The sequence below is a fragment of the Felis catus genome, chromosome D1, assembly GCF_018350175.1.
Source record: "Felis catus isolate Fca126 chromosome D1, F.catus_Fca126_mat1.0, whole genome shotgun sequence".
Lineage (NCBI taxonomy): Eukaryota > Metazoa > Chordata > Mammalia > Carnivora > Felidae > Felis > Felis catus.
The window spans coordinates 69,623,171-69,646,191 of NC_058377.1; the positions used below are offsets into that span (position 1 = coordinate 69,623,171).

Genomic DNA, 23,021 nt, shown 5'->3' on the forward strand with positions numbered 1-23,021 from the left:
GTTGGGCAATTGGTTTGCACCTACTTTGTATGGCATAGGACACATATATAGCTTTGCGGTATATTGTTGGACCAACAGCCCTCTTAGCTTTAAAAGTCCAAAGGCTTTGGGGCACCTGGGTGGCTCAGTCCGTTAAGCGTCCAACTTCAGCTCAGATTGTGAGCTCACGGTTCATGAGTTCGAGCCCCATGTCTGGCTCTGGGCTCAGAGCCTGGAGCCTGCTTCGGATTCTGTGTCTCCCTCTCTCTCTGCCCTTCCCCCACTCGTGCTCTGTCTCCTTCTCTCTCGCTGTCAAAAATAAACATTAAAACAAATTTTTTAAAAAAAAGTCCAAAGGCTTTAATAGATGATAAAACATAGAATTTATGTAATGTCCTTTAAAAGTTGACCATCAAGTTCTTGGTTAGGAACACAAGCTCCTGTTATCACATTGTTTCCATGGAGAAATTAGCCTTGGCTCACATCATTTCAGCTCTTGGTGCCTTTTCCAGGAATGGAGTGAACTGCTTTAGGAGAGAGAGCTGGTCATGCTTGTCACCTAGAGCTCTCTCCCCTCCTATAAGTGCAGGGGGCTGATTTACTTCTCTGGGCCCTCTCAATTTTTCCTGTGATCTGAACATAAATCATCTGTGAGGTCCTGCTAATTTCATTTTTTAGAAGCTTTCCATGAAACAAACCTGAATGGAACGTTTTCTTATATAGGTTTGAACCTCCCCTTTAAAGTATTTAATTGGTAGGGCACCTGGGTGGCTCAGTTGGTTGAGCATCTGACTTGGTTCAGTTCATGATCTCATGGTTCTCAGAGATCTATGAACCATGATCTCATGGTTCATAGGTTCAAGCCCTGCGTCAGGCTCTGTGCTGACAGCTCGGAGCCTGGAGCCTGCTTCGGATTCTGTGTCTCCACCTCTCTCTGTCCCTCCCCCACAGGGCTCTCAAAAATAAATAAACATTTAAGAAAATTATTTTAAACAAAAGTATTTATTTGGTGGCAAGGGGCTTTACTAGGAGAATGTAGAACTGGTCTCGCTCAAGCCTTTTCAGTTGGGACACCAAGCAAGTTCCTGTATTAAAGAGATCCACGGACCATGGCTGAAACTAGTCCTTAGCAGCCAGTGGTCCAAGCCTTCTATATTCAACATGTGGCTTCCACTTGGTGGTTGAAGGCAGAAGCTTCCATTTTTACCATCTCCTGGGGGAAAAGCTAAGGGGGGAACACCTGCAGTCATTTTAAGGGCAAGACCTGGTAGTAGCACATTCTTTTATTCTAGGGGCCAGAATTAGTTAGTTAGTTGTACTAACTAGAGGTATGGCTACATCTAACTACGAAGGAGGCTGAGAAGCATCTTTAGGTGGGAGGTCATGAGTCCAGCAAAAACTGTATTTAAAAGTGGAGAGGATATAGAACATGAGGGGAAATTTGCAGCATGCTGCATTGTGGTACCAGCGGGAAGGATTAAATAGAGTTTGAAGCTGGTGCCAGGAGAGCTGGGAAGATGCCTGTGTCCAGGGTCAGGATCTAGGCAGGCACACAGAAATCTTGGCGTATGTAGCCATCTAGAAGTCAGGGCAACTCATTGCTCAGAGACGAGGCTGCCAGGTAGAACCAAGGTGCCAGAGGTGCCGAGGTGCTGGAGGGGATACGAATAATCTAGAAGACTTCAGTTGTCAGAGGAAATTCATCAATGTAAGTGGTACAGTAGAAAGAGCACTGAGCTAGGAGTCAGAAGACCTGGGTTTGAGTCCATCCGCTTCTGCTTCATAACCTGGGGCAGAAGGCTTTGATGAACATTTGCTTTATCATCTACAATGTGGGAATAATGGTGATGGCCTTTCCTGTCTCCCAGGCCTAGGGTGAGTAATGGAAGGGGAAGTGCCCTGCAAACTGAGCTCCATGGAAACTGGCATAGCGTCTGTGTTATTCACCTGTATGTCCCCAGCATCTGGTGCAGTGGTGGGGAAAACTTGCCTTGTGTGGAGATCTTGGTCCTGGACAGTGTTCTCTGCTAGGCAGAGTTGTTCTTTTGTTCGTCATTGGCCAAGGTCTTCAGTGGCCAAGGTACAGCCACGTACCCCACCAGGGTGTGGGCAGACATCAGGGCAGCTCCCAACCAGGTAGCATAGGACATATAATATGTCTTTGGCAGAGCCATTTGCTTACTCCACTGACGAGGTGACAGAATACAACAAAAGGGGAGCTAGGACTTCCATTTGGATGTCATGGTCCCCGAATATGAAGTGATCATTTTTAACTGGTCTGGTCTTCCTGCAGATTGGAAGATGAAACCTTCCCAAAGCTGTTAGAACATGACCTCTTGCTTCAAAATAGTAAGATGTAGTTATAAAATTCCTCTGTTGATTTGGAAAAAAAAAATATGTGGCTTGTTCAAAATAATAAATGTTTACTGAAAGTATGATATAGATAAGAGAATACAAAAACAAACTTATGGTTTCTATCCCGTGGACTGTTTCTATCCTGGCCAGAGTGATTTTTTTCTTCTTTTGCTGGAGAAATGGGGTCTCAGTGGATAATCAAAAAAAAAATTTTAACTTTGATTCATTTTTTTATTTAATATGTTTATTCACTAAAGATGATCTTCTTTCCTGGAACACAGTGGAGTATTTTTAACCGGACTTTACTGAAAAAAAAAAAAAAGCAGGAATTGAACTTACATTCACAGTATGCTCTTGACTCTGTTAAAGGCTCAGGCATAGAAGGAGGGAAAAGCACCTAAGTGTTAACAGTGGTTCTCATCTTGTAGAATTTGAGGAGATTTCTATTCTCATCTCCTTCCCTGTGGTTTTCTATTTTTCAACAGTGAGCGTGTGTTGCTGTTATAATCATAATCGGCTAGTTAAAAATGAGTCTTATAAATTAATACCCTCCAGCCAAATGAAGAATTTTGATTTTTGGCAACCTGGCCTGGGCTCTGGGCTCTCATGTTAACTCAGGCCTATCGAGGTGATTTTCTGACAAGGTAAGGAATTTGTTAGAAAGAGGATGTTTTCCTTTGTGGAAATCAACACAGAAAGCAATCGTTCTGTGACATGTCGGGAAAGATGTCCGGGGGAACTCTGCTCCTGGAATTTGACTAGCCTGTTTTACGGTCACTTAAGGAAATGAACCTTGCAGGTTTCCCATTCACCGTGTGACTCTTCTCCTTTATCTTATACTCCTGTGTTCCTCGGGGACCCCTGGCTCCATCATCCTGGGATCAGGTGACCCTGCCCTTTGTTCTCTCAGACTCTTCCATTACCAATGTCCTCTGTGCATGTTTCCCTCCGTTTGTGACTGTAGATTTGGTGGTGGCTTCTTCCCACCGCCATGTTTACAGACTGAGGAGAACTTATTGTTGCTCTTTTCTGTCACAGCTGTCCCTTGCCCTTGTCATTGCTCAGGTGAGTGACCTGAGCCGTGCTCTGGGGACAGAATGAAGAGGAGGGGTCAGGACTGTAGGGAAAGGGACTGCAGGACCTTGGGGAAGTCCCTGGGCCATCCACCTAGCACTTGGCCCGTACCCGGCAGGACGCGCTCTGACACAGCTCCTACAGATGACTGCTTGGTGTTTGAAGCCATGCACTGATCTGTTGAATTCCTGCAATGTGGCAGTCACTGTTCCAGATGCCGTCAGGGGGCATAGTGATGAGCAAGGCAGACCTGCTGTCTGCTGTCATGGAGCTTTCATTCTCGTGGGAGAGAGAAACGGTTCACAGGGAAATAAACGAAGCTCATTACAGACTGTAAGAGCGGCCCCAGAGATGGTTACATGCGCCCTTTTGTAGTGGAGCAGGAGGGCGGGGGTTAGGATGATTCAAAGGCCTGGCTCCTTCTATTTCGCCCCCTGTGCTTTCTAGTGGGGAGGGAGGAGATTTGGGGCGGGGGGCGGGGGAGGGGTGCGGATATCTCAGTAAAGCTGAGCTGCTTCTCCCATTCATCCGCCTGGACCAGGCCTGGGCGTACAGGTGGAGAGAGCAAAAGCCAAGGCATACCCCGGGGGCACATCCTTCTTTTCTGAAGAGCGAAGAGCCAGTTTGCACAAAGAAGTCCCAATCAGTGCCCGCTGCAGCTTTTTCCATGGCCAAGCTTGTGTTTTCTCTCTTATTTACAACTTGTAACGAGGCCCAGCCTCTCCGTGTCCTTCTAGCAGGATATTGGACTGATCCTTTCAGGGACAGGGTCTTCTATTTTGTTGTTGCCGTTTTAGTTATAGTAACCCCCTCCCTGACACCCTGTTCTCCAGGTCTGGTCTTGCATGTGTTCAGGGTAGTTTACTGTGCCATTGCCCGTCCTGAAACTCTTGATCACTGACACTTACAGGATCTTTGAGCATCACTGTCGGCTTGGCTTTTGGCTGCCCAGAAAAGCTGGAAGTTGGGGAGATGTGAGCTTCCTTGTCGAGTCTTCTTTTCTATTACACTTCTCTGTCAGATCGAGGGCTCAGCCATTGGTCCTGTTCTTTGTGCCCCATCTTTCTGAAAAACCAGGACAGACAGGACCCTGCCTCCCATGAAGACTCCGCACCCTTCCTTCTACAGCCCTTATTAATGTCTGTGTTTTCTGACCCTTCTTCTCCCGTCTTCCTGTTCAGAGAACAAGGCCTTTGAACTTGCCTCACACTGGCTTGATGCAGTATGGGAAACCAAGTTACCTGCCTCCTGAAGGAGTCTGGGACTCACTTGGCTTCCAGAGCCCCCCCTCACTTCTCTGCCACCCAGAGGATAAGTCATGCCCACGGTGATCATTTAACTCTCCTATCAGGGCCTACAGGAAGGCCCTTTGTTACTCAGTTAATTTTCTTGTGGGAGGGGGGTCTTGTTTACTAGTCTCTTACTAGTCTCATCCGTTCTGTGTTGTTACCAATTCTTTAAAAATATATCTGCATATATGCACGTGTAAGGATGTGTGTGTATCTTTTTCTATGGAGAACAAAGGGCTTTGGAATGAGTGTGGCCCCGAGAGGGCCTGGATTTACACCCCGGGAGTGGTCGTCATCCTTTGGGAAATCTACTCCTTGGTCCCAAATATCGACCGACTGAAATTTGTCAAGTTTTGTCCCAACCTTAGTTTCATAGTTTTCCCTCAGTTTCTGAGACAACTTTGGGGTTCCCTGTGTTCAGGGAGGGCTTCAGTCATTGGGTCCACCCTTAAATACAGCGACTCGGTGAGGAAAGCCTTTCATGGCCGGCCTCAGGGCCAAGGCTGCTGGGTGGAGTGTGCCTCTTACAGTCATCATGGCCCGGGCCGTGTGTAGGCCTCCTTTACTTGGCCGTAGCGTGGTGGAGAGTGTCCAGTCTGCTTTGGAATAAGCAGTTTTGTTTAAAACAAGTTGGCTCCAAAAGTTGCGTCTTAGGTGGTCTGAATGGCTCCCCTCCCTCCTCATGGGTTTCAGCTGGTTAATATGGTGGCCTGGCTTGGTCCAGGCAGACCAAGGACGTCTGCCTGGACTTCTGGCTGACCGGCACCCCTGCACTCCTCAGCATGAGTTTGCCTCCCTCTGCTAAGGAGGGAAGGAAGAAGTCATCCTTTCCGCTGGTTTGAAACAGGACGTGCCTGAGTGAGGCGGCAGGGATGAGGGAGTCATCTATTCATTCAATGTCATCTGAGGGTCCCCCGTGTGCCTGGTATGATGGGAAGCCACTGGAGCATTGAGAGCACGAAGACAATAAGTGATTCATGTTTTCTAAAGGTTCTTCTGGCTGCCCATGGACTGAAGTGGGAGGGATAAGCATGGAGCAGGGAGCTGGGTTAGGAGGTGCTTGTTCTGGTCCAGGGAGCCAGATGGGCTTGGATGCCACTGGTAGGCATCTGTGTGAGCAGACAGGGAACAGACAGGCCTTCGCTGGCTGCCATTGTCGATTTCCCTCGGGCTCTGGATCCCCTGGACCATGAGCCTCCCCTTCCCTAAGTGTGGCAGGCCCTGCCAAGCTCCTGCTCCACGGCTGGTGCTGTTCACTCCACCTAGAACGTTCTCTTCCCCTGCTTCCCAATCCCGGTGGTTCTGCTACTGCCTAACCCAGTGACCTTGGGCAAGTTACCAGATCTCTCCTGAGCCTCAATGTCTTCATCTATGCAAGAGTGAGCGCAGAAATCCCTCATGGGATTGGGAGGGGAACACTATATGTACTTGAGTGTGATCGTTGCCGTAGCCTCTGCAGTGGTCTTTTATTTCCACCCTTACCCTGCTCTGTATGCGCTCTGCCCAGTCACCCAGTGAGCCGGGGTCCAATCAAGTCGTGCCTCTGGCTCAGAACCCTCTTGACAGTAGCTTCCTGTCTCACTCAAAGGAAAAACCAAATCCTCAGCACGGCCCCCAGGGCTGCCTGGTGCTTCTCTGACCCCATCTCCCAGCTCAGGGCCTGGTGGGTAACCAAGCAGGCTGGGTCGTGCGTAGCTCACTAGTGCATGTGGGTGGTGTCCCCCCCGACCCCGAGTTACGCAGTGCACGACTCATGTGGCCGAATGCACTGATCCCACCTGCCCACCTCTTGCCCCACTTCAGCCACATCAGAGTCCTTGCTGTTCCGCAAACACGGCAAGCTGGCTTCGGGCTCGGGCTCTTTCCTCTGACTGCTCCCTCTGCCTTGAATGCTATTCCCCCAGATATTTGTATGGTGTGGTCACTCCCCTTCTTCAGGTCTTTTCTCACATGCCACCCTGTGTAAAGTCGTACCATTCAGCCCACTGCCCCCCAGATGTTTCCCTGTTTCCCTTTTGTTTTCTTTTTCCTCTTAGCTCTTAGCGTCATCTAACATATTCTGCAGTTTACTTTCTTACTTGGCTTATCGTCTCTCTTCTCAATAGAAGGTAGGCTGCGAGGGCAGAGACCAGTGTTTATTTTGTTCACTGCTGTGTCCCCAGTGCGTGAGATGGTGGCGGGAAGATAGCAGCGGCTCACTAATAAAGGAGTAAATGAGTTTACAATAAAGCAAGTGGAGTGTTTTGTCCCGTGCTTAGCATAAGTGAGTGCGCAGTAAGCGCCTGCTGCCATCGTCTTCGTCATTGGTATCGATTATCCCTCTGGGACCAGCTCCACGTGGCCTTCTCTGAGCCCTTCCCCAGCCCCTTCTTGGGTTGAACTGCATCGTGGCCACCTCTGCTCCCTGCTGCCCTTCCTTCTGTGTCCTCTCCCTCCGTGGCATTGATCACACCGCACCAGTGGAACACGTCTCATTCTTTTCCCAGTATGAGCCCAAAGTCCTATGGGGCAAATACGGACTTGTTCAGATTTGTACCCTAAGGACCCTGCGCCTGTGGGGTAGCACATAGTAGGAGCTCAGGAAGTGTCCACTGGCAGCCATGACAGGTGGAAAGAGCTCTCCAATTCCTCACCAGTGGTCCTGGCTCCAGCATTGCTGTCTAATGTTTGCAGCCCCACTCCCAAGGGGTGTCATGAGAGAGTCTGACAACCACTGAAGTGACAAAATCTCTAACAGTATGTTTAGAACAAATTTGGGGGAGCAGAGTGCCTCCTATGCATAGTCCTCTGAATGACAGTATCTGGGTGGCTAGCCCATTCCACAAGTGAGAGTCGGGCCCTTTGGCTGCGCAGGACCCAAGGAGACAGTGTGATTCAACTTACGCTCATTCAGTGGAGACCATGTGAGTAACACCAGCGTGTTTGGAGGAGGCTGGGGAGAAGCAGAGAAAGCTGGGGCTGGTTCTTGGGGGACTTGGGGTTGGCGGGGAGAGCATGGCTTCTGGGGATGGTATAAGGAAGAGGAGAGCAGCCCCTGCCTGGTCCAGGGAGCAGGGGTGGGTGCCTTGGGAGGCATGATTTGGTAGGTGGTGTGGGCCATATGAGGGGAGACCTTAAATGCCAGGGCAATGAGTTTGGCCCCTTGTATTTGGCGGGAAGGGTCCGGTTTAGGGATTCTGATGGATAGGTATAAGAATCAAAAGGGTCAGGGGAGGTGGAGAGGAGCCCTGGAGTCATTGTCACCTGTCCAGAGATAGACTGTCTTGTGAGACCTGCAGGTGGCATACCAGTGCCAGAGGCCATGCCATTAGGGATGGGCATTGGCACCCACAGGACAGCAGAGCTTCAGCTGAACCAACAGAGTGCAGGGGACTGAGGAGTTAGAAGTGGGGGCTTAGGGGCACCTGGGTGGCCCAGCCAGTTAAGCATCCGACTTTGACTCAGGTCATGATCTCATGGTTCATGGGCTTGAGCCCCACGTCAGGCTCCGTGCTGACAGCTCAGAGCCTGGAACCTGCTTCAGATTCTGTCTCCCTCTTTCTCTCAAAAATAAATAAACATTAAAAAAAAAAAGTGGGAGTTTAGCACAGACTGGGTGTAGGAGTGGACTTTTTCTCCTTGAGGGGTACTGTTGGTGTCCCAGGGTCACAGAGATCTTCCTGCCCTGGTCTGGTTGGGCTCACCAATTCATAAGCCACTGTTTCTCTGGAATGACCTGGTTTTCTACACTCTATACTGGGCCAGTCAGCTCGAATCATCAGTCAGTTTTGTACCAGGGTGCTCTTCAGAAAAGCTTTAAACCCAGGGACTGGCAAACTCAGATTTAAGAGTCAGCATGGCCCATAACTCCCTGTGAGGCCTTGGTCAAGATGCTCATTCTCTTGGGGTGGTTCACTTTCTTTAGCTGCCAGGTTAGCAGAACGCTAACCCCCTGGGTTCTAGGCCAGAGCCTCTTAAATCCCTCCTGCCCTGGGTCAGGATTAGCCCTGCAGGCTTGGGTGGGACTGAACCTTCAGGTGGGAGGCCTCATGGCCACACTGTGGAGAAGACTAGCCTTGACACTGACTGGCGTTTGAAAATTGTTCACTCACCCAGGGATTGATTCATTCTGCAAAACTAGTGAGGGTTCTCTTCCCATCCCCCTTGCCTGCTTTGGGATGGAATTGCTGAAATGACCTTGGCTTTGGGAAGCCGTCCCGTTTTCCGATTCTGCTCTCCTAAACATGGCCCCTGTCCTGTGCCTAGGGGCCTCATTCTCACACAGCTACCATCATTCCCTCTGGCCTTGTTGCGTGAGATCTCCTCTTAGCTTTCTCCTCCTTTCCTTTGCATCTGATTTTTTTTTTTTTTAAAGTTTATTTATTTTTGAGACAGAGAGACAGAGCATGAACAGGGGAGGGGCAGAGAGAGAGGGAGACACAGAATCGGAAGCAGGCTCCAGGCTCTGAGCCATCAGCCCAGAGCCCGACGCGGGGCTCGAACTCATGGACCGCAAGATCGTGACCTGAGCTGGTTGGACGCTTAACCGACTGAACCACCCAGGCGCCCCCTTTGCATCTGATTTCAAACACCGGGCCTGATCTGCCCAACCAGGGCAACCCTGATAGTTTCAGCACATATGCTCATATCTGCCTTCCCTTTCCTCCTAAGATTATATCCTCAGCCCATTCCATGTGGCTCCCTAGTTTTGATCATGCTCATTTAAGATGGCCGCATAATATTCTATCGAGGGAGTGCCTTCAATAAGCCATGAGTTTGTTATGGGGCATTTCACTTGCTTTTAATTTTTGTTCTTTCAGCTAATGCTACATTGGCCATCTTTGTGTATTGCAGAATGATTTTATTACGTTGGCATTTATCTAGCTAATGGCAATGGCCCAAGATCACACAGAGAATCAGAATTTCTTTTTTCAAGAAAAATGTCGTGAAGATATATTTAAAATTTACTTTAAATGCTAGGAATGTTTTTGTTGTATTTTCCACGAATGACGAAGCAGGGTAACAGTAATGTGAAATGAGATATAAGTGAAAGGCTGTGTATTTACAAGTAATACATGACTTGTTGTTTGTTCCTAAGTGTAGAGGTGAGCCAGTACACTCTCTTAAGGAGTAATTTATCTGCTCAAATTGAGGAATTCTGTATCCCTATATTTTTGATGCTTTGATTAAAACAGTAAAATAAACAGTGATCCCTTGTTCACGATGTTTTTAAGAAATCCCCTACACCTGTTGGGATGAGCACTGGGTGTTGTAGGGAAGCCAATTTGACAATAAATGATATAAAAAAAGAAAAAAAGAAAAAAGAAATGCCCTAAAGCAAGAAAAAGTAAATGGGATTTTTGAGGGGGGAAAAAACCTCCAATGTCTCCTTAAACCGGAATGAGCCTGTCAGGAAGTGCTCCCAGCAGTGGAAGCTAAGATCGTCCAAGACCATCCTGCTGTGGAGCCAAGTGGAAGCAGGTTGCAAACTTGCTGAAACAGTTTGGTTTTTTGTTGGTCATAAGGAAATAACCAGAATGAAACCAACAAACCAGTGTCAATGACTTGGTTCTGAGTGTTCTTTTTAGCCTGGAATCCATGTGGCTTTGGGGTGACGGGGAAGGCTTCCTCTGCCCAGATGATCTGTCGTTGCTGTTTCAGTCTCTGGTTGATGATTACGTGGACCATTTCAACCGGCAAATGTCAGCTGAGTTGCCAGGAATAAAAACTGGGGAAGAAAACACCCAGTGCCCCCTTGTTTCTGAGGAGCCCACGAACTGGGAGTGGGAAGGACAAAACAAGTCTAAAATTGGTGGTCCTTCACTGGAGACTAAGAAGAGAGTCCTGGGGCAGTCAGCTCTACTCTGTTAGAGAAGAGAGAGGGATTCCATCTCCTCGGGAGGCTAGGGCGGGGACGGGGGGTGTCAAGAAAGGTGTTGGGGGGGGGAGTTGCTGTTGTCAGCACTAGAAAGGACTGGCTGAGATGGGACTGGACAGTCCCAGCAAAACAAAAAGGCTGACAGAGGAAATGGAGGTGGAAGGACATGGGGATATGTTTGGGGTTTGGCTGAAGCAGTGTTGCTTTAGGGCGTGTATCAGATGCCAGGCTTGGGTCTAAGCACTTCCTATATATTAACTCATCTAATCCCTACAGTGACCCAAGGGGGGCGCTACCATTGCCTCCATTTTACAGATGAAGAAACAGACATAAAGTAACTCATTAACTGCCCAAGATCGTCCTGCTGTAGAGCCAAAATCAGACCCAGTTGGTTTGGCTCCAGAATCTCTGTTCCTAACCACAAAGCTGCCACGCCTCTGATATAGGGGGAGAACAGACACTAGAACCAGAGGCTTGGAGTGCCAGTGATTAGGGGTACCGAGGTGGGAGAGGGGTCAGAGTGGAGATGAAAGGGATTATAGGGTGGGGATGGGGGAGTTTGCTGAGAGCTGAGGGGCCACAGGAAGAAAGAGCTTCTTGGGGCGGTGGGGGTGGGGTGGGGTGATGCTTTGTCTACAAGGCCCAGCACTGCAGAGTTCCACGAGGTGAGATCTAAGAGCAGGTCTGATCCAAGGTCTCCACGGGCGGGCCTCTGGAGACTGCACCGTGCTGTTCATTCTGGAGGGTTCTCTATTTTGAAGATGGCGAAGCAGGCACAAGCTTTGGGTATCATTAGCCGTGTCCTCGTGTGGGTAGAAAGAGATGAACATGACAGAGAGGGGCAGGTGAGAGCTGGCGTTGCTAATTTGGTAAACCCGGTGGCTCTTCTGCAGCCTAATGATGTCTGAAAGCTGTTTTCTATGCCGAGGCCCAAGCGTGACTCCCTTATCTGAATGCTGTAGCAATTGCTATTTTTCCTGGGAAATTGGGCCCATGTGGGCCCTGTGTGTGGTTTATTTGAGTTCCATTTTTATAACCTTATTACCTTGTCCCCATGATGCAAGGGGCCTCTCTCTTCTGGAGCTTTGCTGTGAAAATTGTTTCTTAAAAGGTACAAAGTGATCTCTCATCATTTTGGGTGGCGTTCTTTCCATAGTAGCACTTTTCTGCAGACTGTGTGCACGCTTTTCATCACCCCTGACACCAGTTGTCATGTTTTTCTGATCGTTGGCAATTTACTGGGATCTTTTAGGCAGTTCTTAAATCTCACTTCCTAGGTGTTTGTCACGATTTCTTCCAGAAGAGTCTGTGCATTTAAATATCCATTCAACTTCTGCTGCAAAGTATGGCTCTCCCGATGACCTTGCTAGGGCCTAACACCCAGTCTTGTCCTCTGGCCTTGAGTTGATAACAATAGCAATTAGCATTTATGGAACCTGAGCTGTTATTAGGCACTGTACTGAGGGATTTATGTAGGGATTTATGTTCACGATCTTAATTATTCCCGGTCTCGATAAAGAAAGTGCTGTTACTTCGGCCATTTTACAGATGAAGAAAATGAGTATTAAAGAGGTAGAGTATCTTGGCCCAGGTTGCACAGCTAATAAATGGCAGAGCTGGGCCTCAACCCAGGCCCTCCTGACCTTGGAGCCCATGTACTTCATTCATTCATTCATTCAGTCAGTCAGTCAGTCAACAATAAGTGATTGTTCATAACATGGCCAGCACTGTTCTAGACCCAGGGGATACAGCAAAGGAAAAAATAAAAAGCAAAAATTTCCTGCCTCTAGTTCACATTCAGATTTGGGGGGATAGAAAACAAAATAATAAAATACACATTATCCAATATGGTAATAAGATTATGGTGAAAAATAAAGCAAGGAGGTTGGCTAAGAAGTGTTAGGAGAATTTTAGAGTAGTCAGAGAAGGTCTCGTTGAGAAGGAGACCAAGCTGTTAGGTTAAGTAGCAAACAAACCCCTGAATCTCAGTGTTACCGACCCAAGAAAACATTATTTCTTGTACAGAAAAATTCCAGTTTGGCTGCTCCTTCTTTGTGGTTACTGAGGGACCCACATTCCTTATATCTTATGGCTCTGCCCTCTTTAAGGCCCTCAGATTGCTTTCCATTCAGCTGGAGGATGAATAAGAAGAGAGATGGTCTTGTGGGGAAGTTTTTGTATTTTTATTAATTTTTTTTTAATGTTTATTTTGAGAGAGAGAGAGAGAGAGAGGGAATCCCAAGCAGGCTCTGCACGATAAGTGTAGAGCCCAATGTGGGGCTCCACCTCACGAACCGCAAGGTCATGACCTGAGCCAAAATCAAGAGTCCGATGCTTAATTGACTAAGGCACCCTTATGCCCCTTGTGGAGAACTTTTTATGGGCCAGTCTGGAAGGAGCACACATCCGTCCCACCCTTTGGTGAGAACTCAGTCACATGTTTACTTCTAACTACAAGGGAGGCTGTTGGGAAATAGAATCTAGCCATGTGCCCCCAAGAAAAAAGAAATGGGCTTTTGTGAACTCGTACCATAGTGTATACTGTAGCGAATGAAGTGAAGAAGTGAGTTGCGTGTTTAACTGGGGAAAGAGCATTCGGGTATAGGAACAGCAGGGTAAAGATGGCCAGGGTGGCTGGAGTGCAGTGAGGAGAAGACAAGGAGGGGGGTGGTAGGACAGAAAGCGAGAAGAGGAAAGTCCACATGGCAACGAGGAAGTGTGAGGAGACCAGGTTGAGAATGAGGGTTCTAGCTTGGGCAACCAGCTAAGGCTGGGAAGACCAGGAGGAGTCTATGGTGCAACAGAACGGGTGCCTTCCAGGCATTTTAGAGCACATCTGGAAGACTGGACTAACTGTGCTGTCCTTCAGGGAAGCCTCCATGGCGCTAAAGGTCTGGCTGCTGTGTAAAAATCCAAGGAGCACACATTCCAGGCAGAGAGAAAAAACAGATATGGGAAAAACACAGATATGGGAAATTTATATGATGTGCCTGTTGGGACTCCTGCTAGTGGAGGCATAAACGGGGAGTTACCGGTTCCGTAGGCGGGCAGGATGCTACAGGAGTTCACAAAAGGAAGGGGTTCCAGAATGGGAGTTGGTGCTGCCGTCTGGCTCCCTGTCTGCTATTCTTTGTATGTCGGCATCAGTCTTTCCTACTGCAGATGGACCGTGCTCCTCGTGGCGGCACCGCTGCTGACAGACCCAGTCCAGCAATTGCAGTGAAGGGACAGCTCCTTTCTCTGCATCTATATGTCAGTTCTAGAGCAAGTCTCTGCCCGGCTTAGGTTGGATGTTGTGCCTGTCATTGCAGCCAGGGAGGGGAGTAGTCTAATCGGGCTGGACCATTTGCCCACCCTTGTTGGGGCCTTCATGGTCTTTTTTAAGAAGGCAGAAGAAAAGCATCTATGGAAAATAAAAAAAAGAGTCTTTAGCATGGTTTACTGTACTATGTTTTGAAGAATTTATGGTACAACAAGGTGGGAACTCTTTGGGGAGTTTTAAACAGAGGACTTGATCATATTTAGGTTTTATTAAAAGTCATTACAGACACTGTGTTTGGGTTTGTGGTTGGAAATAAATAAGTGAGTAGAGGTTAGGAGGTTGCCACTGTAGCTCTAAGGAGAGCCGAAGAGACCTGAGCCAATTAAAGCCCTTAGTTGTGTCATTTGGACTTCACCTCCAGCCGCCCCACCGGTAAAGAGGAGTGGGAGAAAGTCTAGAGACAATGAGGCAACCAGGGCTTGGTGACCAGCTGGAGGAGGCAAGAAAAAGAGGGGCTTAAGGAGGACCCCCCCCCACACTACCAAGGGGGGTAATAACTATTCTCCAGAAGGCTAGATTTATCTTTGGAAACCAGTTATTAAGTGGTAGCAGACTTCACATATCTTATGTGCTTCTTGAGAAATGTGAGTGCTGTTGGCTTTTTGTGGTGCCTCAACTGGAAGAGGAAGCTGATTGTATTTGTCTCCCTTTAAAGTTTCCTTTCTTTTTGCAATCAGATAATAGGAGCCACAGCCAGGACTGCCATTTGACAGATGGATGGGAGCTGGGCCCTGGCCCGAAGACCTTTCCTCCCCCCATGCCTGCCCCTGGGCCTGCAGGTCTACTTTATAAACATTCATCTCCTTGGCATTGGCCTTGCTAGGAAGGCTTTTCAGGATTTTAAGCAAAGAAATGACCTGTTCTGACTTATGTTGTGACCAGTTCCCTCCTGTACTGGGAATAGACTGTGGATGGAGGGAGGAGTGTTACCAAGAGCCAAAGCGCAGGGGAGGGGTGGGGGGCAGGCACACCTGTGCAGGGGCTGTTGTAATCAGCTATGTTGGTAATGGTGGAGGGGGTGAGAAATGGTCATGTTCTGAATATATTTTGAAGTACAAACCGATTTTGGTGAGGATTGGATATGGAGCAAGAGAGAGGAGACAAGAATGACTCTATAAACGTTTTGGCCTGGGCAACTTGACGAACGTTGTCTTTAGCCTGATATGGGGAACACTTGGAGGAGCAGGTCTGGGGGAAGGCCAGGGGTCGGCACTGGACATGTTAAGTTTGGGACATTGAACATGACTTACACAGAGCTCCTATTTGACATCTTACTTGAAGCGGGCAGTTGGATATATCCTACCAGTCAGGAGTTAAAGGAGAGATCCGGGCTTGGAGAAAAATCTGGGCATCCTCAGCATACAAATGGTATCTGAATCCCTGACATTAGGCGAAATCACCGAGGGGTCACCGAGGGGTGACTGAAGGCATACAGAGAAGAGATGAGGATGAGGCCTGAGCCCCGGGACACTCTGACATTGAGAGGCCAGGAGAGAAGGAAAAACCAGCAAAAGGAAAGAACAGCCAGTGAGAAACAGCGGGCAGAAAACAAGAGTGCTGTCCTAGAAGCCAAGTGAAAGGAGTCGTCAAGCAAGAGGGAATGGTTTACTGATATCAAGAGCTATAAGACAAAGACTAAGGCTTGCCCGTTGGGTCTGGCAACATGGAGGACAGGCCAAGTGCGTGTTCTGGACCAGAGCTTAACCTCTCAAAAGAAGTCACAGTTTACCCACTGAAGAAGAATACAGTTGTGCAAAACAGGATTGCTGTAGATTGAAAGAAATCCAAGAACGATGAAGACAGTGCCATGGGCGTCTAGTGCTATGGGACAGCCCTTCTGGCTTTTGTGAGGAGGGTTGAGGTCAGATTCATTCATGTCTTTATCCAGCATTTATTCATTTCACAAAAATATACTGGGTTTCAGAGACTGGGAGTAAGGGTTGGGGGAAAGGGAGAACGTGGAGTCATCATTTAATGGGTATAGAGTTTCAGTTTTGTGGACAAGAGTTCTGGAGACGGATGGTGGTAATGGTTACACAGTAACACAAACGTGTTAATACCACTGAGCCATATACCTGAAAATGGTTAAGATTATAAATGTTCTGTTATGTATGTTTTAACACACACACACACACACACACACACACACACACACACACACACACACACAAATGAGAGAGAGAGAGAGAGAGAAAAAAAAAACTTATTGGCCCCATCATGAACTTGGTCTGGGACATAGTGTTTGAAATGGATGGCATTTCAATAGGAGATAATTTGGAGGGAAGGGAAGAAGGACCTCCAGCTGGAGGGAATACAGAGAAGGCCCGCTATCAGGCCTGTTTGTCTGGATTGTGGGGTCAGTGGGGGAGGCCACTTGAGCTGAGGCTGTGGACTCAGGCTGGGCCAGTTCGTGCAGGCCTGGCAGCCTGCTTACGGAGTTGGGCTTGCCTTCTTAGATTCTGGAAGCCTCTGAAGGCTCTCTGCCCAGGGGAGTGTCATTCCAAAGGTGTGCATTTAGACCATTAATCTCATGAATCCTTCCTGTTAAGCCATTGCTTATTAAAAGCAGTGGGATTGAGGCATGCCTTTCTATAGGGAAAATTGTGATCAAGCAGAATTTTCAATACCCAGGCATGTGGTAATGAATTAAGTGGGTTGTTTTTCCTCACGTTTTTACAAATATTTATTGAAGACTACCTAAATGCCCACAGCGTTCTAGGCAGTGGGGTGAGAGTAGGGGTAAATTTAACAGGCCTCTTCTCTTGAAAAGCCTAGACTCTAGGGACCCCCCATTCCTAAATAAGAAATTATGCTCCCACGTGTCACGTGTTGCCATAAATGTCTCGCCATGGGAGAGTTCCATGGGAACTGAGAGGGGGATGTGCCCGGCTTGCTGGGGACACTGGGGAGGCTTCTTAGGGAAAGACTGTCCAGTGGATTTGAAAAATGAGCACAATTTTCTGGGCAAAGTAACAGAAATGGGCATCCTGAGAGGATGGTAAATCAAAACTTATTGGGGGCTGGAAATTGAAAGACAGTGTATAAATAGCCTCTCTTAAGCTGAACTCTTATTTCGTTGGCTTTAGGTGGTGCTGGCTAGAGTGCACGCATTTGGACCCAAGCTTAACTTTTCAAATGTGGAATCCTAGGCCTTCACTGGTAAGTTTGTTTGATGGCTTCTTACCAAATTATGCTGTTGAGGATCGGTATTTGGAATAAAGGGCAAGAAAGTTATCATTGGCACAGCTCTGTGGAGGTTACCAAGCCTAGACTCTAGAGAAGCCTGTAGTACAGGCAGAAGGGATCCACAGGAGAAGTGAAATTTCACTGGAGGTTTATGACGTAGATGCTCTGGAGGGGCATCCAGGAGGTGTAAGGCTCATGGCACCCAGGCTCATGGCAGGGCGGGCTTTGGCCAGGTTTTGAAGGAAAAATCCGGAGAAGAGCGAGATAAGGTTTTCGGGTTTGAGAAAGTGGGCGTAAGACACAAAGACAGTGGGCTCAGCAACAGACCCACAGGAGCAAGAGCCTCAGAGGAGTCATGAGCCAGACCTTTGGCAAGAGGTGATTGTTCTAGACCAGGGTCAGCAAATTTCTTCTGTAAAAGGTCAGACGGTAAATATTTTTGACTTCGTAGGCCATGCGGTCTCTATCACAGCTACTCTGCTCTGCTGTTGTAGCATGAAAGCAGCTATGAATGAATGGGCACCGCGGGGTCCCAGTAAAGCCTTATTTACAAAAACAGGTGGTAGGTAGGATTTGGCCTGTGGGCTGTTGTTTGCAGACTCCTTCTCTGGACCCTGAATGTCAGGCTGAGGCGCTTGGACTTTGTCCGGGAGGCAGTGGGAAGCCATTGAGGTTATTTTGGGAAAAGAAGTGAAATGGCAGAAGCGACACGCTAGGACCGTTCTTCTCATAGCTGGACAGGAGGCATGGGGCTTGTTCAAAGGAACAGCAGCAATCTGTGCATGATGGCATGTGGTTAACAGTGGTATATAAAATGGGGGCAAAGGACCAATAGAAGAGCTATTGCAAAGGGAGAACCATAGGATTTACAGTCTTCTTAGACTTTAAGAACAGGAGCCAAAGAAAATGGAAGTTTAAACTTGGTGGTTCACAGTGGCATCATTGGCACATGTAGACATTGGAGACTGAGAGGGGTAGTTGGTGCATCTGGTTTTAGATACACTGAATTCAGGATGACAGTGGTTCTTCCACAGGAAATGTCCCGTAGACAACTGGAAATGCAGGGCTGAAGCTGGGACTGAGAGGGTTTGGTCTGGAGATGTGGAAGGGAGGCCGTAGGATTAAATAAGTTCTCCCCATGATGAGCGGAGAGCTGAGCCTTGGGGAATGTGCATAATTCCAGATGGAAGAAAAAGGTAGAAGAGAACCAAAGGCCAAGGAGGAGAGAGTCCCAGGAAGGGAAGAGAAGGGGGCAGCAGGGACCATGGAGAAGGAAGTTGAAGGAAGGCTGCTGACTTGGTGACACGTTGGTTACAGGTGGCCTTGAGGAACAGGATGCCACAGGAGGAGAATGGGGGATGAGGGCTCCAGGCTGCACAGGGTTGGACGTAAATGAGGGATAAAGAATCGAAGACACTAGGAAAATAGAGCACCCATAGAGAGTGTGGGCCTTAAAAGAAGGGATTACACATTTGCATGTCGCAGTTACCTTTTCTTTAGCTCTGAGGCAGGCACAGCATGCTGCGACCGGTGCTCTTTTCCTTCTCTGGAGCCAAGCGGTGCTTGGGGGTTTGTGTGCACCCTGGGCTGGTGACTGTGTTCTTATGCGCCCTTGGAGGCATGGTGCTCACGGCTGTGCCGCAGCTTCCACACGGAACCCAGCCCGTGTCTGGGTTCCAGAAGACAAGATGCGATCTGTCGGCGAAAGAGTTGCATTTGCCACAACGGAGGGGAAGAGAGGGTAGACCAGGAGACTGAAATGAGACCTCTTACTGGAGGGTCGGCCCATGTATGGGAGTTTGAGATACTTCCTCAGGTCATCCGGCCAGGTTATCAATTTGTGCTCTGAGCGTTTTGAGTGTGCGTTCTTTGGTTTGGATTCTAAGTCACATTTGGCTTGGTTTGTGTGAATGTAGCAGTTTGAGATCTGGGAACAAAGGCAGCAGGTGGAAGTGGTTCAGAGCCACCATTTATGGAGCCCTCGGTAGGTCCCCAGCACGGTGCTGGTGCTCTACAGGTGTCGTTTTAGGTCCTCTCTGCAACAGCCTCCAACACGGGGAGTTCGTTTTCTCACGTCAGTAGTGAGGAAATCAGATCATAAAGAGGCTGAGTAACCTGCCCAAGGTTACAGGAGATTTGAACCCAGATCTGACCCCCGGGTGACTCTGCTTCCTGTTTTCTCTCACCTGAGTCTGGAATTACTCCTCCCACTTATGTAGAAGGACTAGGGACGGACTGAGCTATGCGGGTTAAATATTCAGAGCCTAGTGTGGGTGTTTCCACTTCCTAGGAGTCTGGTGAAAGGGTGGAGGAAGTGTGGGATCTCTGCAAGAAATCAAGACCAAACCTTCATCGCTTTAACTGTTTCCCCAGGTAAAAATTTCCTGGGTTGGAGGAACTTGGAGAAGGTTGACAGTCGTGGGCTTGGAAAGGAAATATCACCGGAAGGCATGACAGATTTCAGCCCTAGCTCTGCGGCAATTATAATCGACTTTTTGTTTAAATATTTGGTATTTGTCTCTGCTCACCTTCCACTTTAAGCTTTGAGGGCCGGGTGTTTCCCCCCACACCCCCAGCATCTATCATGGCTTGGGCATGTCCTATGTGCTCAGTGAATATTTGCTGTTTGTAATGAGCCAAGAGGCTTGGGACAAGGTGCTTAACCTCTGTGTGCCAGGCACTGACTCTTGGCACCGTGGCTGTAGAGGTGACACGGCCTCTTGACCTCATGAGGCTACTCCTGAGAAGATGTTTCTAGTAGGGGAGACAGACAGAATAAAGGTATGAGACGTGGTGTGTAAGGTCAGGCAGGCGTGATCACGCCCTGAAGTAAAATAAAGGGAGAGAGAGGGTGGCCAACAGTTTAGTTAGGGTCATCGGAAGGCCCCACCAAGAAATGAAGCAAGACAGTGAGGCTGTTGGGGGAAAAGTCGTAATTCTGTTTGAGACTTGTACAGACGTCAGCTGAACTGTCAACACTCCTTAATTCTTTTGCTGGGCCGTGGCTGCTAACACCTAACTGCTTCCATCAGTGAGGACTCCCTTTTCCGGCCCCTCGTCTGTGGCCTCTGAACTGTCTCTTCCCCTCCTCGGTAGGTGCTCCCTCGCCTCGCCTGGCCTCGCCTCGCCTCACCTTGCCTGCCTCTCCAGGTTCTCCTCCAGCCCCAAAGCCCTTTTGCCTCCACAGCCTGCTTTGCTAGTGCTCTTTCTTCTGTCCTTAGCTTGGTAGGGTTTTGCTTGGTCCCTTTCTCATCACCGCGAGGATTCTCCCCGGCGGAGCCTGTGCAGTGCTCCTTTCTACCCTGCAGTCATCCAGCACTACATATCCAGCACAGAACCTCCTCCTAGGCTGCGCTGCTGGCTGCTGTCCACTGCCCGCGGGCACCTCGGGCCCATCCCTGCCCCCGCGGCCAGGTGCGTCTGTCTCCCTGTGTCACCTGCCGTGCCTGGGACTGCAGCCCCAAGTTGCGTCTCCTTCACGAGTCGTCCTTTGTCCTTTCCCTCCGCTGTCCTGTTCTGGGGGTGACCATCCTAGTAAAGAGGGTGCCTTCTCACTTGTCCACTCCCTTCCCTTCCCTCCCTACTCCTTCCCTTAGGACTCATCATTTGGATTTCTTTCAAAAGCCTCTTAATTGCTCTTCCTGTGTCCATTTTTGTCCTCCCTCATTCCACCCCCACACTCCTTATCAGCATGATGTTTATAACTCACACATCTGATCATGGCTTTCTTCTGCTTAAAGCTCTCCAAGGGCTCCTTATTGCTTGCAGGATAAAACCTAAGCTCCTTGGTAGGCCTGCAGGCTTTCGTGATCTGGCCTGTGGGCACATTCCTCATGTATTTCTAACCTCGGCCCAGCCTCCCACCAGCCATCACCTCTGGGCCGTCTGGGGAATGACCTGCGCCCTGCTCCCCATTTCAGTAGCTCAGTTCAGGTTTCCAGTCTTCCGGACACCTTCCTTCCCCCGTTGCTCCTCGCTGTGACCTGGGGACGACCTTCCTCCTGTCTCCCACAACACCCTGCATTTCTCTCTTCCAAAGTGCTTATCAGCACACTGTTGATTTACTACTTGTTATGCTCAGTAAACTGAGCTCCTTAAGGGTGGGGACCACACATGCGTGTGCGCGTGTACACACACATACACGTGCGCGCGCGCGTGTACACACACATACACGTGCGCGCGCGCACACACACACACACACACACACACTCTTGGTTCTCAGTACCAGCATAGTACATCCGGCTCAGGAAGTGTGTGTTGAAGTAAGGATAGTAAAGTCTGTTTGCGCAGACTTAGAACGTGATCAGATGTACTTGAAATTGGAGGTTCATCGGCCATGGCGTTGGGCAGAGCCACTCGCCTGTCCCCTCAGCTTTGAGTGCAGGAGGCATTGCTCTGGGTGCGGGTGTGTGGCCACCTGCTGTGTCTCCCGGCATGCTGGGGCCTCAGGAATGTAACTTCCTTACATTCGTTGCCCCTGACTTTCAAAAAACTCCCTTGTCGATGGAACAGTAACAGCAATTCAAAATGAAAAATAACCCATCAAGGAATGCTCAGGAGTGAGGTCTGCCCAGCTTCAGCCCGGGTGAATCCCAGATTTCCTAAATTAGCCAAAATGACGATTCTTGCTAACCGCTGACAGTTTTCTCCCCCATCACCTAGCTGAGGATACTTTTCTGGCTAGGGGGTGAGGACAAGCTAGCAGTCCTTTGTGGACACGCCCGGGGGCTTCTTTATCTGCCCTTGGAGCCCTGTAAAGTCCTCGGTGAACACCGACGAGTGGTGCAGGAAGAGGCTCAGACCCCGCAGATGCCAGGTCAGCGTCTGTACTCCCCATGGGAGTGGGCACAGCGCACCCGGGTGCCAGTCAGTACGTGCTCGTGTTTTCACACGGGGCCATCGGCTCAACGCTCGTTGCGTCCTCTCCACTTCCTAGTTTTGCCACAGACCCGGGGAATTGTACTGAACGTGCAGCTTTTGCGTGGGGGCTCACGGCAAGCTGGGAGGGCTTCCTAGAGGAAGTAGCCGTTCTTACCACGGAGGCGTCCTGCTGACCAGGGTGCTCCAGCTGGCACTTGGAGCTGCTGTCCTCATCCGGAGGTGTCCTCAGGGACTTTTTAAAAGCTACCCGCCGCATGGATGCATTTTCCTTTTGGTTTGTCTGGTCCATGCCCACTCTGTGCCTTCAGACCTCCGCTGATGTGCCGCCTCCTAGGAAGCGTCCGCTGACCTCCCCGATAAGAAACCTGGGTCTGATCGGCACCATCACCGTTCTCGTCACATACCGCTTACGGCTCGCTGGCTGTTTGGCAAGCCCAGGCAGAGTGCTTGGCCGGCAGGCACGTGGTGGCAGGGCCTCGGCACGTGTTGGCTGTGGCAAGTGTCATCATTATGATCCCACACGCCCCCTCTGAGGGGACTGAGGCCCAGGTCAACACGGGACATGCGAGCGGGGGTTTGCCGCATGTGCCGACCAGGTTGACGCCCTTCCCCTTCCCTCCTGCACCGCGGTCCCTCTGCCACGCGTGCCTGCAGCCCGCACTCCCGCTCATTTGCAGTGCTCGCCACAGAGGCCGGTTTTCGTTTACTTGTGTGGTTGTAGATCGGTGAACGTTTGCCCCTCTACTGGGCAGCCCGGTGAGCCCAGGACTGTGGGGGTCTGCCCTGTAGGTAGGTGTGCCACATGGACTTGCCCCACAGCCTGCCTGACGTCCCGCTTTTTCTCCCTGCCCCCTGCACCACGCGCATCTGGCGAGATGGGCCACAGGGGCCCCCCAGGGCCCCCACATGCTTTAGCCTGTACCCCTCACCTGTTTCCATGTCAGAGCCGCTGTGCTGAGGAAGGGTCTGTGCCTCGCCGGGATGCCTTTGTCTCAGACCCCCGAGACCACTCCTTCTGTCTTTTTCTCCACCTCCTCCTCCTCCTCCTTTTGTAAGGAAGTGGACCCTGTTCTCCCCT

General features: G+C 49.5%; 1 protein-coding gene and 1 long non-coding RNA gene across 14 annotated transcripts in view; one reads left to right on the forward strand and one right to left on the reverse strand.

Annotated features, from left to right (window-relative positions):
• ARNTL (aryl hydrocarbon receptor nuclear translocator like) overlaps positions 1-23,021 on the forward strand; it is a 169,629-nt gene that overhangs the window by 82,529 nt on the left and 64,079 nt on the right. For 9 of the 11 annotated variants that reach the window (XM_045038973.1, XM_023239582.2, XM_023239584.2 and 6 more), the window contains one exon: positions 16,963-17,035. The exons of 1 other annotated variant lie outside the window; for it this stretch is intronic. The gene's annotated coding sequence lies outside the window, so the exon portion shown is untranslated. Of the gene's footprint in view, positions 1-14,902; positions 15,738-16,962; positions 17,036-23,021 lie in introns of those variants that run through there. One more of the 11 variants, XM_045038974.1, reaches the window with a different exon arrangement.
• Positions 2,542-23,021, reverse strand: part of LOC109492014 — a 33,651-nt gene continuing 13,171 nt past the window's right edge. The window contains exons 3-4 of one of the 3 annotated variants that reach the window (XR_002145715.2): positions 18,552-18,757; positions 2,542-2,639 (exon numbers count right to left, since the gene is read on the reverse strand). This is a non-coding gene — a long non-coding RNA (uncharacterized LOC109492014). Of the gene's footprint in view, positions 2,640-3,958; positions 7,199-12,790; positions 13,958-18,551; positions 18,758-23,021 lie in introns of those variants that run through there. The other 2 variants (XR_006586404.1, XR_006586403.1) reach the window with 2 other exon arrangements.